At 42.2% G+C, this 14,716-nt stretch overlaps 1 long non-coding RNA gene across 1 annotated transcript; it reads right to left on the minus strand.

Annotated features, from left to right (window-relative positions):
• Nucleotides 1-280: 280 nt before the first annotated feature.
• On the minus strand, nucleotides 281-3,082 carry LOC307256767. The gene is made up of 4 exons (XR_013845074.1): nucleotides 3,025-3,082; nucleotides 1,436-1,466; nucleotides 623-740; nucleotides 281-335 (listed from the first exon to the last, which is right to left on the minus strand). It is a non-coding gene; the product is annotated as an uncharacterized lncRNA (long non-coding RNA).
• Between the last annotated feature and the right edge of the window lie 11,634 nt (nucleotides 3,083-14,716).

The raw sequence follows: 14,716 nt of genomic DNA on the forward strand, positions 1-14,716 counted from the left end.
CCTCTGTGTGTGTGTGTGTGTGTGTGTGTGTGTGTGTGTGTGTGTGTATCGGCACTGCAGACACACATGCGCGCGCACACTAATACACACACACGCGCAGAGTCACCGTTGGGCATGAGTCACAGCCATGGACGAGTGATGAAAGATTAAAGTTACCCGGTTGACGTGAACTACGCTCGTAAGTAGACCAAACTTTATAACACCTGTTCAACCTGCATAAAAGTGTAACTGTTGAAGCTTACCGGATATTCCTTGATCAGGTCATCTGCATCCTCTCCGAGGCAGATGATGAAGGCTTTCGGTACACACTCCCTCCGAAGAAGAATGTCGTCAGTCTAGGACAACATGATATTGATTAATTTTCAATTCAATCAGTTTCATAATCGAAGACACTCTTAAAACTTAAATCCTACAATTTATTTAAAAATAAATGGACATTTGTAATGCCAGAGTTTCATTAGAAAATAAATGTAAGCTCAATGGTGTGATGGTGAAACATGAGCTGCATATATTAAAGACACTATAATGGTCTGCCCTTGTTATGTATCCGTAAAAGATAGGGAAACTCTGACACCCTCTAAGCTACCAAGGAAACTTGTTTTGTTTGATGCTCCAGATGTACCTGGTCCAAAGTGTCCGTCATTTGGCCTGTTGATCCACCTTTGATCGGCTGACTTGAGTGACTGTAACTGGGCCATGGACCCAGGAACAGCCATGAACCACAGGAACTCAGAATGGATCTAAAACAAATAGTGAATTAATAAAAGAAAATGCAAATTACTTCACTCTGTATACAATCTCAGTATTAAATGTGTTATTATGCTCTACAACACTTTGCCACTGTTTTGAAAGTGGCTATAAGCTTTTTATGGCCATTTGTCACAACAAAGCTGTGTCACCTGACTACATTTTTCTTATCATCACCTCCCTAGTCTGGCTGAACCGTTTCCGCCAGCGTCTATTAAGCGCTGGCGTCCGGCTGGCATCGGCAAACAACGCTACGCCTCCATTGGCTGCTTCCCGGGGCTAGCCCCGCCGTAGATGATTGTGATTGGTTTAAAGAAATAAAAACAGGCCAGTCCAGTTTCCCCCCGAATAGACGGCTCTAAACGGCGTGCTTCCTACTTGCTGTAGTTTGGTCTGGCTTTGCGAGACTATCACCTCCCCAACATGAGTTTTCATTTGTCACACTGTTTAATCCTTCTGACGAGAATCCTTCGCACACTTTTATAATGAGGGCTACAAATGGCTTTAAAAAGGACTGTGGCTGAACTGGAAAAACAATTTGCCTGACATAAAAAAAGACATGCCATTGGCAGGGTGCAGTAACTTGTACTCTAACCCTGCATGGTAAACTGAATGTGGCTACACACAGCCACATTGAAGCCTTATAAATAGCACTGTCTTTAGCACTCAATACTGCAGTTTAACTTACCTTTGGGTAGTTCAATTATTTGTGTCCAGGCCTGAAGTAACCACCACCAATCAGGGAAAGAATCATGAAAAGAAAATTAAAAATGCATTAATATTAACTAAGGGAGTGGCGTTTCATTTCAATGTTAAGCCAAATGTGGTATAGAAGGAGAAAACAGTCTGCTGCGATATAGCAAACTAATATGAGCTGGACTGGTGAATGCTTTAACCACCGAGAAACGTATAACTATGGGGTTTCACCGCTGCTGCCTCCATGTCAAACAAGCCACAGAGGCAGTTATCACTGCGTTTCACAGCTAGGTTGAGTGTTTGGTTGTCACGAGAACTACATGACACACACACGCAGGAACGAATGGCCCAAACAGACACGCGGGCGCAGTTCAGTTTATTCTACCTGTCCGCTAGCAAACTAATAATGATAGAAGGAATAGTAGTTGTGTTGTTTATTTAGCAGCCGGACTCACCTCCGTGCTTTCATCAGAACGGCATGCGACTCTCATTGGTGCTGCCTGAGTATTCATACTAAAAACGTTGATAGAGGATGCGGTGACGGCAGTAACACACACACACACACACACACACACACACACACACACACACACACACACACGGTGTACTGAACAACAGGCGCACGCAGCTCGGTGGTAAAGAAATGTAAATGTATCTGGCCTTACCAGTAGCCTACACAGCATGCTAACCCGGAGAGCAGAGCAGAGCACTCAGCACCGCGCGCAAATTACTAACCGTTCACTCTACATGTGTCCGCTGGCAAAATGCAATTAATTACTGACCAGTTAACAGCCAAACTATCACCTTTAAATGCCACGGGAAGTTGTACACACAAGTGGTTTGAACAAATGGCCAACAATTTCTCACAGAATCAGATAAATTAATCGAAAATTATAAGCTAACCTGAAGGACACAGCATGACTTTGCTGGTCCGGCTCAGTTTAGCTTACTGACGTTAACCTTAAGACGAAACACTGTAACCATTACAGGCAGAAAATTTATTATCCGACAATTAACATTTCATTTGTAAAACATTACTTTGTCTGTGTCGTGGGAAAATCAAGCACAATGATATGTTGTAGATAGGAAACAGGTTTATTTTCAATTAATAAAGCAAGAAGACTCCGGAGTGGTCACCAGTTCCAACACACATAAGTATGTTACAAGAAGTGACAACATGTCCCTTAAATCATGAGCTATTTAAGGACATTGTTGTAGGCAGGTAGACAGGTAAGGCTGGGTGGGGGGAAGGAGGGGAAGACAGGTTGGGAGGCAGACAGGTTTTGAGATATACATTCATATTATAATCGTGGGTGGGGCAGGCTGACCCAGAACAGCAGGAGGCTATCTGTAGGAACATTGTCTTCTTTCAAATGTGTAGTCAGGCTGGCTACTCTCCACACGGGAGATTGAGGGGCGTGGTGGAAACTACATTTCAGTTTTAGAGTTACAAACCACATGCAATATATCCAATTACACTTACAAGTCTATATAAAACAATGGTTAAGTAAGCATTCCAATATCTGAGTCCAGAGATATATCATATGCAAAATCTGCTACCACAGTCTGTATTAAACTTACCGTTTTGTTGGGGCGCCGTGACCGTGTGCGAGACGAGTGCGAGGAGAAAACATGGCGGCTTCACAGGAAAATTTTAGCTGAAAAAGACGTTGACGTAAACGTCCACTTCATGACGTTAGACAGGAAAACCTAATTGAAGCGCTTTCATTTGCATAAGAAAAGCAAGTCAATGTCAGGTCTATGTAGTACAGTACAATTTCAATTTGATGTAATCCACAAAAGTACATTGCCATCACTAAAGCAGAAAACTGAGTCAGACTTATTAAAAACAGTGCGTTACTTCAACTTTTCAAAAATACACTTTTTAGAGTGTGTATATATATATATATATATATATATATATATATATATATATATATATTATTGATATATATGATGATCCCCTATAAACTGTACCTAGATCTGCATGTGTGTGTTAGAGATGTAGGAGGGGTGAGCAAAAAAGTCATTTTGATTGGCACGTATGTGACTTACCTTGCATGTGTGTTAATTGACAAAGATAAAGACTTAACTAAATAGAGTTGCAGGGAGAGAGCTGTTGGCAGCGGTCATAATTTGAGTTCAACACAAGTAGGGTACAGATATCCATTTAGAATGAATCACATACTCCTTTTAAAAAAACCCTGCTCTGCTGCCATTACTGTATAACAATTCATTTGGTGATGTATTACATATTGAATATCTCTGTTGGCATACTTATTACTGTTTGTTTACAGTGTAACTATAACAGCCCTCAGTGAAGTTGCTTCTTCCAAGCTGCTCTGTTCTGATCTTAACAATAGTTGGCCTCCCTCTAACAAAACACAAGCCATCTGTCGGTAGTTGTGTGGTAGAACTGCTGGGTCCTTGTTTATTATTTAGGGTAGTGAGGCTACCTCAAACATCAATGAATAATCTGGTGAAATGTCTGTACTGCAGACCTGCAGTGTCAAGACAACAACTGACCTGGGTTATTCTCGATGCCCCAGGCTCTTTGTGCGATTCCTCAAATTGTTTTGCATCCACCAAACATGCTGTCTCTACTTCCTCTTGTCTGGTCTAAAGCTAATTGGTAGAAACTCATTCTTCTGCTTCTCGTTCCTGTTGCTTCTCTTTCTTGACTCTGAACATAAAAGGATAGATTTTAAAGCATGCGGTGTAGTTTTCTTCTAGGAACTGTTCACACAAACCTTGTTTTCAACTCCAGTATATCAGGCTGTGATGTTTGGGAAACTATTCTAAAGACATAAAAACAAAAGCTTTAGGGACTACTTAGACCATATCAAATTGACAGAAAAGTGTATAATATGAGAGCTTTAAGAAAAATATGAAAGCCAACACCCTCCCTGAAGGAGGCAAAAATACCAGTTCAGGTGGTCGGAACAAAATATCCATCTTACCTGTAACAATATATTTCCCAAATGATTACACCCCTAAAGTGGACCATACCACCTTACTTTTTTTTTTTAGTAATTCCACCTTACTAAACGGTTTCAAAGTCACTCACCATTTGAAGTCACTTCCTTTAAAAGGAAAGTGTTAGTCCTTGCTGCCATGCGCTTGATATATGAATATGTGATGCTTCTCATTTGTGAATAAGCTTGCTGAAGTCTCAATGGTGGAACATACATCCGCCCTCTGTCCATGGTGCTGAAATACATGTCAAAAAAGATAGGAGAAAAGGCCTTGTCACTGTTCTCTAAAAGGGGCATCGTGAATGTGAGAGAGATGTAGTTGGACTGGTATTTTCGTATTTACGAGAGAAGGGGTGTACTTTCGGGATAAAGGACCGTCTGACTAACAGCCCTCCTTTTATAACTAGTCGAAATAACTTCGGAACTGGGGATTTCGCTTTCCCGGGATAACCGGTCGTCGCTCGAATGGGAAATATTTCAGAACATTGAGGTGTCAGAATAAAGAGGCGTGGGAATTTCGGGCAGTCCCCATTCACATGGCAACGTTTTCAACATACAACGCAGAAGATAATAATATAAAGATTTTCTGAGAGAGTAATCCCAGAACCCCCACTTAATGTTGAAAGAAAACATACGCCCATGTTTGACATAATAACCTATTGCATCAAACTGTACAAAAGGTTATTGTAGTGGCCTTACCTCTAGCTTACTACTTCGAGGGGCATTGGGCTGACGATAACTTGGTGCGTGCGTAATTAATTCAATTTTCAGAGAGCTGCTGTATCGTTGGATATGCCAATCCTTTTATTGACACCAAAACGGTTCAAAATATTCTTGTTCTCATTCATACAACCACAAAAACTCATTCATGAACACGGTCGAAAACTGTGTGGCCTTCCCCATTACACACCTGCCTCTCATCACCGGTTGCCAGGTATTTATAATATCCACCCCCTGCAGTCACCAAGGCCACACCTCTGTACCATTCATTAAGTAAACAAAACAAAACAAACATAAATAGCAATTTGGCTCAAACAGTTATTAATTAGATTATCTAGTCTACAGCCTTTTGGCCCGGTCAAAAGGTTGGAAAAACAATTGCTCTAGATGAGTGCTCTATAAAATGTCTAGTGTGTACCGGGCGGTTCTCCAAATGATGATGAAACACTTTGATTGTCTGCAATTGGCACTGTTCTCCCCTTTTTTAAATGGACAGGTTTGGATTGTTCCCCAAAGCCTATATCCTCATTGAAAACTCATATGCCATATGCTAATAGAGTTATCCATTGCTTTAATCATCCCATCTCTCCATGCTGGCTATCAAATGATCCCATATAGCAACATCTACAGTCAGTGTTCTGTGTGAAACCCTCTGGCACGTTTTTACCGCGAGGAGCACCATACATCTTGTTTACTACTGGATGCCTGGTTTGTTTTGTACTGTACGTATATCACACATCTGGTGTGACTTAAATCCTACTGTTGTTTTTTTAATCATATTCCGCTAATTAAAGCTCTACTTCACTAGTGGGAATATGAAGGTGTATTGAACTCTGAGATAAATGTGCAACAAGTTTAGAAATAGGTTCATCCTAGCCTGAGAAAAGGCAGAAAGAGTGTTTTATGGTCTCACTGTCTAACCTTACATTTTCCCATGCGTGACATCACACATGGTAAAATGTAGGGCTAGGATTAACAGGACAGCTGGGCCAAGGGAAGACTGAGGGAAGAAAAACCTCATTCATTATATTATAGTAGTGATTCTATAATGATAGAACACCGGTTTCGTATAGGTGAAGTATTACACGGTTTGCAACAGCAAGGACATGTGGCAATGTATCGATAATAAAACATAAATGTAGAAAAAGTGTGATTTGAAATATTGGTAACATGTTTTATAAGTGAGGAAGAACACATGGATGTGGATCTTGCTCCCTTGTGTTTAACAGTGCGTACTTGTGGTTTAAAGAGATCTCTTTGAGCTCTATGGAGAGGGGGAATCACTACAGTCCGAACAGACACTTGTGAAAATGGCCTACATGATGTCTAATGTAGGCTAATCGTTAATCTCAATGTATTTTCTTTGTTTTTACTATCTCTTAAATGCAATTTCTAATGTCTAAATCTTGATGTTTGTTATGCCCCTGTAAAGCACCTTGAATGGCCTTGTGTCTGAATTGTGCTATGTAAATAAACATGCCTTGCCTTGCTTTACAGTGACCAATAACTCACTCAACATACATGGCAGTCACAATTGCCTCTTATGGGTGTTAGCAGGCGACAAAAAGGCGACCAACCGACGATGTACAGTATGTCATGTATTTATTCTATAGTACTTCTTCTTCGTCTTCCAACAGGTGCATATGGCTTGTGCTGGTAAAGCATATACTTTTTTAAGATCATGCATTATTTCATGGGGTAGTGCTCCCTCTAGTGGTTACCACACGATTGTATAAAGGTACTGCATCAGCCTTTCTGTCTCTGTTTGTGTACATGTGGAGCTAGGGAGCAGTTCATCATTGTTCTCTCTGTGAAGTTTTGGAGATATACTGTATGCCTGTGAGTATTATGTGACTTGTTTTGTTGTTCAGTCATGTTAGTTTCACGACAAATGCATTACTTTTCAGTTGCTAACATTACATTACATTTTATTTAGTTGATGCTTTTATCCAAAGTGACTTCCATTAAGTGCATTCAACCATGAAGGTACAAACTCAGAACAACAAGAACCCCACAAGTACTATAGCTTCAAATAAACCAAAGTACAAAGTGCCACATGTAAGTGCTACTGTAGAAATATGGCAGTGCAACATGATTTTTAAAACGTTTGTGAAGATAGATTTTTAATCATCAAACCCTATCCTATACATTTATTTGCTCAAGCCCAATTAAGCATTGTCTATTCCGTCCACTATTTCTTTGTTTTTGTTAGGTTTTCTTTTCATTTGCTATATCTCAACATTTCTGCCAGCGTTGGTTGTACATCAACATTTCTAGCAATGTGGGCCTAACTAAATAAAGAGAAATAAAGCATTTGTTATCCAATCAAACTATGCCTTGCCCCGAACCTGTTTGACTTCACACGCTGTGCCACATCTTCAATATAGCCAAACTGTATTGAGAAATGACAAAAGCTATTATGCAAGAAGTACTCCTCACACACACTCCTTATCGCACATCTTTCAAAGACCACAGCTGGGCATAACCAACATTTTCTTTTTTATAAAAACAGAATGCCTGCAAACAAAATGAACTGATCACTAAAGTTCTTACTCATTCGCCTCCCCTACCTCATTCACACACACTCACACACACACACACACACACACACACACACACACACACACACACTTCCCATACCATCACAGTCGAGTGGTTTGGGCAGAGCGACAGCAGCAGTGATGTGGAGCTGCCTGCTGTTCTCTGTGCACTCACCTCTCACCTCCTGCCATTTTAGCCTCAGTGATTCCATTAGTGCACCTGCATACAGATGCCCAGTGTTAGTCCTGTTGCTTTGTTCTCTCCATGGCATTCCAGTACAGACACCAGTACAACAAACACAACAGGCCACGTATAGTATAGCTAGTGCATGGGAGAGTGGACACACAGCAACATTAGAAATCAGATAACAGTGTCATATGACAGGTGGAGACACGGTAAGCTCCTGGTTCCTGCCACGTCTTGATATTATTCACCCTTTTCACCTCATGTCCTTTAGCCTTTTTTCATCCACACCTCAGTCCTATTTTTTTTCTTTTTAACCTTTATTTATACAGGTATATCCCATTGAGACCGAAGACTCTTTTGCAAGGGAGACCTGTTTTCCTTTCCCACGTTACCATTCACACACACATTCATACACTGATAGCAGGCTAACTATCGACATTCACACGAGGCAAGATGGGTGAAGTGTCTTGCCCAAGGACACAACAACTGTGACACAGGTGGCAGGGCGGGGATCGAACCTCCAACCCTTTGATCATCGGCCGACCCGCTCTACCAACTGAGCCTGTGTTGCTTTTGTATCTGCTTTTCCGTTGACAGGCATATTTTCTGTCCTCCCCTTCACCAAAATGAATGTCCCCCTTCAGGATGACCATTTTATTACAAGGGTAAAAGTAATGTAATGCAATGACAATGAATATTAATACATTATTCGGATTTTCTACAGATTTGGCGCGGATCGTCATGTTTTCCAGATGATGAATCTAAGGCTATACACTCCACTGTTTCCTCCCATGACTGTGGCTGTGTCTTGATTCAGGTATTGCATGGGTATTGCAGCCTACGAAGGCTGCATTTGAAGACCGATTGTGTCATAGCGGCGCGCAAAGGCTGTCCCGTTTGCAAGGCTCCTTGCAAGGCTCCTCATATGCGGTCGTGCACGGACGTAATTTGGGGGGGGGACACAGGGGACATGTCCCCTGCACTTTTTCAAAAGGCCGTTTTGGTCCCCTGCACTTTTTACCGTCCAAAAATAATGTTGCGCTATAGTAAACAGAGACATGTCAAGCACTAGGACCAAGCGGAAAACCGCCGCTCAAGCTGAAGCCTGTTTCCCTGAGTTTAGACCGCCCACAAGCTCCTCGATTGGCTCTGCCGTTTCTTGTGTGATTGGCCGTCCCCGCTGTCACTCCATCTTGCGTGCACACTCAGTACACCCAATACATCCATGATGAGTACACCAGTCTGCTAGTTGTCCAGAGGGGTATACTACGAAGCGAGATTAAGGGCTGAGCGAGGTCTGTTGAGTCTAAAGCCAGCATTTTCAGTATCACGAAAAGGTTTATCAGTATTTTCCGCTGCTCTCAGTGTATAGCTCTTACCCCATGATATGAATATCAGAGGTTTCATTTACATTAATGTTTGAATCGTGTCCATGTGCGTGCGTGTGTGTGCGCGTGCGTGCGTGTGTGTGGTAATTAGGCGCCGACATGTCTAAAAGAAGAAAAGTGGATATAAGGGACTTCTTTAGAAGTCAAAGTGTAAGTTACTCAAATAAATGCATTACACCCATAGATAGTAATTACACCCATCCTGCAACACCTTCACTGGCTCCCAATAAAGCAGCATATCCACTTCAAGATCCTCCTCATCAATTAGCTACAAAGATCTCAATAACCTTGTCAAGTGTCTTTGAGTTTTATTGAAAGTGCTGATAAATAAAATGCATTATTATCATCATTATTATTAGGGGGCCAAGCCCGAGTAGGGCTGGGACCGCGTTTTGCAGAGCAACGCGGTTCCCAAGCCCTGCGGGGCAGGGAACCCTATTGTTTTTGTTGGGCCTTTTATTCCTATTCCTTACGTAAAAGTGGTGCTGCAGCCCAAACCGTAAAGGGTTGGGACATGCCACTTGCATGGCTTATCCAGGTCCGTGCCTGGTACGCAGACAAAAAAATTCAGACATGCCGGCCACTAGGTGGCGCTACAACAAAGGAAAAGGCGTTTTGGGCTATAACTTCCGCACCGAAAGTCCGACAGTCAAAAACTTTATATCCACAGATGCCCACAAGTCAGCTGCATCTTTTGAGATAGGCCACGCCCATTTGCGATAGGATAGATTTTTTGCTACACCGCAAAAACTGTCTCAGTCACCAAAACATACTCCTCCTACAGTTTTCGCCCGATTTGGACGAAACCAAAAGCATTATGCTCTACTGACTCCCACGAGCAAAAGTTGGTCAAATAATTTTTCTACGACCATCGGAAGACCAAACGGTAGCGCTTTAAATATTCTCAAAAATTCCTTAAAAAAAAATAAAAAGGGGATTTTCTTGAAACTGAAGGGAGACTATCATGGGGCATACCTGAGCCTATGGCGAAATTATGGGCAAGAAATTCCTATGTGGGCCGGACTTATTAAAAAAAAAGAGTTTTTCAATTTTTTTGCCTGTTTTCGCCATTTCCTAAGTGTTTAGGCGGGAAAATTCAAAAAAGTGTCTTTACAATGGAGAGGTTGACAATTTGATTTTGCTATAACTCCCCAACCGAACATCGCACATTCAAAAACTTGACATCCACTTGTTTGGTACATTGAGCTGCATCTTTCTATCTAACGTAGTTTTGCGAATGTCATCCATAGGGGGCGCCAAAACCACAAAAAGCAAAGAAAACGCGTGTGGGGCTATAACTCCCACACCGAACATCGCACATTCAAAAACTTTACATCTCCGGATTCCGTGAAGCGAGGGGCCGACGCCGCGGACGACGACACCCGTTCCCGAGTCGCGTGGGAGGCTTGGCCCCCGTTCACAACTGCTTGCAGTTCTAGTTATTATTTTAACTGTAGAGCCCCAACAATGCAAATATTTTAAAAAGCTTATATTTAATGCCAAAGAGATACACTTATGTTCATGTATTATTTTTATGTTGAAAGGCAGCAAAAATGAAAAAACACCAACAATGAAAGATTAGGAAAATTACAATGAAATAGATTACAAATGTGATTTTATACATCAAAACTCATGATAATTGTGAAATTAGAAGTTTTTTCCTCTATAACCATATCATCAAAATTGATGATTGTTGCACCCCAAATTGTCGCACTGTTCATGTTATGCATCAACATATTTTTGTCAGGTGACAGAAAGAGATACAGGAGGAGAGGCTAGAGGAGGGAGAGCAGGAGAGGCTGGAGGAGATGGAAGACAAGCGGGTGGAGGAGGTAGAGGAGGAGAAGCTGGAGGAGGTAGAGGAGGAGAAGCTGGAGGAGAAGAGGCAGGAGGAGGTAGAGGAGGAGAAGCTGGAGGAGAAGAGGCTGGAGGAGGTAGAGGAGGAGAAGCTGGAGGAGAAGAAGCAGGAGGAGGTAGAGGAGGAGAAGCTGGAGGAGGTAGAGGAGGAGAAGCTGGAGGAGAAGAGGCTGGAGGAGGTAGAGGAGGAGAAGCTGGAGGAGAAGAGGCTGGAGGAGGTAGAGGAGGAGAAGCTGGAGGAGAAGAAGCAGGAGGAGGTAGAGGAGGAGAAGCTGGAGGAGAAGAGGCTGGAGGAGGTAGAGGAGGAGAAGAAGCAGGAGGAGGTAGAGGAGGAGAAGCTGGAGGAGAAGAGGCTGGAGGAGGTAGAGGAGGAGAAGCTGGAGGAGAACAGGCTGGAGGAGGTAGAGGAGGAGAAGAGGCTGGAGGAGGTAGAGGAGGAGAAGCTGGAGGAGAAGAAGCAGGAGGAGGTAGAGGAGGAGAAGCTGGAGGAGGAGGAGATGGAGGAGAAGAGGCAGGAGGAGGAGAAGAGGCTGGAGGAGGTAGAGGAGGAGAAGCTGGAGGCTCACAGGTGAGGTTGAAAGAATAAACATATGTAAATCATGAGATTAAGCATTGTGACAAATGTTAGGGTGACGATAATCTGTATCAGAGCTTTCAAAGTTCAAACACGTGCATCTATATATTTTGTCAGATGAAAGAAGCAAACTGGACAGGTACAGTTTTATATTGAGGCCAGCGTACTAAAAAGTTGTCTAAATGTATTATTTTATTGGTAAGAAATAGTAGCGACTCAGTAGTGAGTTCATGAGCTGGGTCAGCAACTCACAGTAGGGAGTTTATGTCATTTATATTTTGGTCTTGCACCTCTTTAGTTTGATTTCAAGAATTTTTTGGAGAGTGCGCATTTTTCTTGGTTTTTCATTAGAGTTTTATTAAAAATGTGTGTCCCCCCCACTTCTGAAATCAAAATTTCGTCCTTGCGGTCGTGAAATGCAGCCTTCGTTTCACGGTTTTGAAGGCTGCATCAGATGTATCCTTCGTGGCCCAACATATCCCAAGATTCATTGCGGTTTTTTCAGAGATGGCATAAAATAAAATAAGAAATAACAAAACAGCAACGTGTTGCTCCATCTTCTTAACTTTTATCTTCCTTTCTTTTTTTCTTGTACTTTTTTTTCTTTTCGTCTGGTAGACAACTTATTTTAAATTTTTCCTCCGTTGACAGGGCTGTCTCCGTTGGCAGCAATCAGGGTTGCTAGGCAGCACAGGAGCAGCGAGTCGTCACGCAAGGTAACGGCTTGTTACGTAAACCGGAAATGCTCGTAAACCGAGACCTGCGGAGACCGTCTCGTTTAACAAGGCTCGTTGGCCTTAAAACCGGCCTTAAAATCGGCCTTCATAGGCTATAGCCTTCATAGACCGCAAGACTGCGTCCTACCAAGTGCGTGGTCTCTGAATCAAGACACAGCCATGCGTGAACAGCTCAAGTCACATGGAGTCTGACCTTTTCAATTCAGATTGTTGGCCCCTTTCACAGGTTGCTCTAAATCCAATATACTGTAGGTTTGATGTTTGCAATGCGACCTCTGAGCAGTCACCCTTTTTTATGTTTTCTAAGGTGTCCTTTGGGTGTCTAGAAAGGCCCTGGCCACATCCAGTTTAAATCCAAATACAGGAACTCAACCAATACATGTACTACTTGGAAATTAAAACCAATATACAGTGGTGGGCCAACATTTTTAGAACACTGATGTTTGTTGTTGTTTTTGTTGAATTGGCCATTAAAATACCCATACAACTAATGAAATATCTACACAGAGTCATCATTATGCTCTGAACTATGGAATAGAGCCATCTAAAGGAGATATATAGGTCATTTTCCTTACAAAGAAAAAGTTAGGCCTATTACACACAAGCACTGTAAAGGACAATTAAGACTGCCATGATGGCATCAATTCACACCTGAACCAAAAGGGGAGATTTCAGACACACCAGTGAAGCATCTCAAAATTCAAAGTCTCAAGGACCGAGGAGAGAAATCACAAGAACTGTCGAAGAGATCAACACCACAGTGACTAATGGTGCAGCAATATCTTCAGGAACTGCGTCTGAAACTGGGAGAAGGACTTGTAGAATAGCGGCTAAAAAAAAACATTATCAAAAGACTAAAATGGAGTGAAACGCCTGACATTTGAAAAAGAACAAAATAAATGGACAAAAGAAGATTGGTTTAAAGTGTTGTGGACTGATGAGTCAAAGTTTGAACATTTTGGCAACAGGTAGGAGTGTTTGTTCGACGAAGGGAGGGGGCAGAGATATACAAATTTGTGTCCCATGTAAACAGTTAAACATGGATGGGCAGTATTATGGTGTGGGGTGCCAATGAATCACAATTTTTGTTGAACTGAGTATGCTATTTTCCTCTCACTTACTCTATCCCTCTCTTAGCCACTCTTTTCTGTCCGTCTCTCCCTCGAACAGACCATTGGTATTCCTCCTTACCTCATCACTAACGGCAGACATCACACTCATCAAAGGCTCTCGTCTTTGATCACTCTTCAAAGCAGCGTGTCATCAAAGTCTATCAGATTAGATATGAACTGGGGAAAAGAGAGAAAGAGAGAAAAAGAGAGATACAGAGAAAGAGAGAGAGATAGAGAGGAAGAGAGAGAGATTGCTGCAAACGCCTTTTGGTTTCGGCACAAATCCAACGTGGTAACGGATCACTAATTACCACCTTGGCCCGCTCCCATGCAGGATCTGCCCTTAGACAGTGTGGGAGGAAGCGTCTGTTTCCGGTAAAGAGACAGGTTGAACAGAGCCTTGAACTGCAGCAACATTAGCATACAAGAGGAGAATGAGAGGGAAGAGAAGAATGCAAAAGGGCAAAGACCTGGGAGGAAAACCTACTCTTCACTCCAACATACACAAGGCCTTCCCTGGTTGCATGACACAAAGTCGCTGTCTGGCAAAAACCTTGTATCTCCATTTTTAACAATTTATTTTTCTTCATAACTCAGTGTCACACTTAACCTCTGTGTGTTTGTTTTTATTATAACGTTTTAACCAATGAAATGAAGAGAGGCTTGTGAATTGGCATATTTCCTGAAAAAAATTACTGTTTTGGACAAACAATTGGTTTCTGCCACCCGTCAGCGACGATATGTAACACGCAACATTACATACAGCACATATATGCAATATATTGAGATCCATGTCAAAATGTGATGAAGAAAAAAGGAGGGGAGAGTTTTTGTTGGAGAAGAACAGAGGATAGAGAAGATGATGTCCGGAGATAAATGCCTGTATCACTATCCGACACCATCCCTTACCTTTTGCGCAGTTTAAAAGAGACACATTTTTTATGTTAAGTATCCATATAGGAGCACATTGCATTACTCCAGTTCCTTCACTGCTAAAATATGAGTGCTATGTCACCTCGGGGCTGCCAAGCTAACCATTGGAGCCACACAGCAAAAGAGAGGGAGAAAGTATAAGCACTAAACAGCCTGATGGAGAGATAGAGAAAGAGAGAGAAAGAGAAAGAGGGATAGAGGCTCCAGAGGAACAGTGCCCTCTGCATGAGAATGAGTCTAACTCCGTGGA

Source organism: Ammodytes marinus (assembly GCF_949987685.1).
Source record: "Ammodytes marinus genome assembly, chromosome: 10".
NCBI lineage: Eukaryota > Metazoa > Chordata > Actinopteri > Uranoscopiformes > Ammodytidae > Ammodytes > Ammodytes marinus.